Here is a 1112-nt window from a genome sequence, read left to right as displayed (position 1 = left end):
AGGAGAAGACCAGTTACTGGAGTCCTTGATTTTTTTTCCCCCACAGCTCAGCTTCCGAGACAGAACCTGGCAGCCTTCTGACCCTGCCCAGCAGCCCCTCTGGCACCTGTGACTCTTGACAGGGTCAGATTAGGAGACCCCTTGATGACAGACTAGGAGGAGACCCCCTTGAGATGGCCCTCGGGACTCCCATCTTGCAGAGCTAGCCTCTGCCCTGGAGAATCTGGCTGAGGGAGTAAGATGCGACTCCTCTAGCGTCCTGGTCATATTGTACGGTGTTGGGCTGTTCACAGAGGACTTCTTATGTTTCTTTTTGGGGTGTTTTTGTGGTTTCTTCTTTTCCCTCATTGCAGGCTCTCTGAATTTCCTTAGAGTGGTCAACCATCAGGGAGGAAGAGTATAGGGTGTTTTGCACTGGGGGTTTCCTGTTAGGCAACAAACTGGGGCCTTGCAAGGCTTGGCAGCCACAGTGCTGATTTTTGTGGCCTGGAGTTGCGGCTGGGTTTGCTTAGCTTGCCACTGGCTGGAGGGGATGATTTTACCACGAGAGTAGCAAGCACTGTTCCGGAGAAGAATCAAGCGTGTTTTAAATAGGTTTCATATTCTGGCTGTGAGCTTGGGTTCGGCTTTCCTCCAGCGCATAGGGTCTTGCGCACTAGTGTGCGTGTCTGAGAACCCCATTTCAAGTTGAGCATCAAATTAACAGCCGTTGCTCACTTTGGCAGATGCCCCAAAACCGAAGCAATACACGGAAGATAAACATGGCCCCTGTGCAAGGACGACCCGCAGATTCGTGAGGCGGTCTGTATTTTAAAAATAAAATGGGGTGGCCGTGGGATTCCTTCTGTGTCTCCTGTGGAATGACAAGGAGGCGCTGGTGGCCTCGAGGAAGGATGGGCTTCCCAATGGTAACTGCACCTTCGTCTTGCTGAAAGGAGGTTCTGTGTCTCTCTTAGCTCGCCCCCATTTAATATTCCACCCTTTGCTCTTCCCTGCTAAAGCAGCTCAGGATTTCTTAAATGTCAAGTCCAGTGAGAAATTTCCTTAAACTGCAATCTTAAATCAGCCCCTTGGTGGAGGTGGCACTGTTGACCCATCCGGCCACCATGTTT

At 51.1% G+C, this 1112-nt stretch overlaps 1 non-coding gene across 1 annotated transcript; it reads left to right on the top strand.

The window, feature by feature from the left end:
- Positions 1-709: 709 nt before the first annotated feature.
- On the top strand, positions 710-813 carry LOC131922079 (U6 spliceosomal RNA). The gene has a single exon (XR_009382195.1). It is a non-coding gene; the product is annotated as a U6 spliceosomal RNA (small nuclear RNA).
- The last annotated feature ends 299 nt before the right edge of the window (positions 814-1112 follow it).

This window comes from Peromyscus eremicus, chromosome 11 (assembly GCF_949786415.1).
Source record: "Peromyscus eremicus chromosome 11, PerEre_H2_v1, whole genome shotgun sequence".
Lineage (NCBI taxonomy): Eukaryota > Metazoa > Chordata > Mammalia > Rodentia > Cricetidae > Peromyscus > Peromyscus eremicus.
Note: the sequence above shows the minus strand (reverse complement) of the source record. Positions and strands in the feature narration are given on the sequence as shown.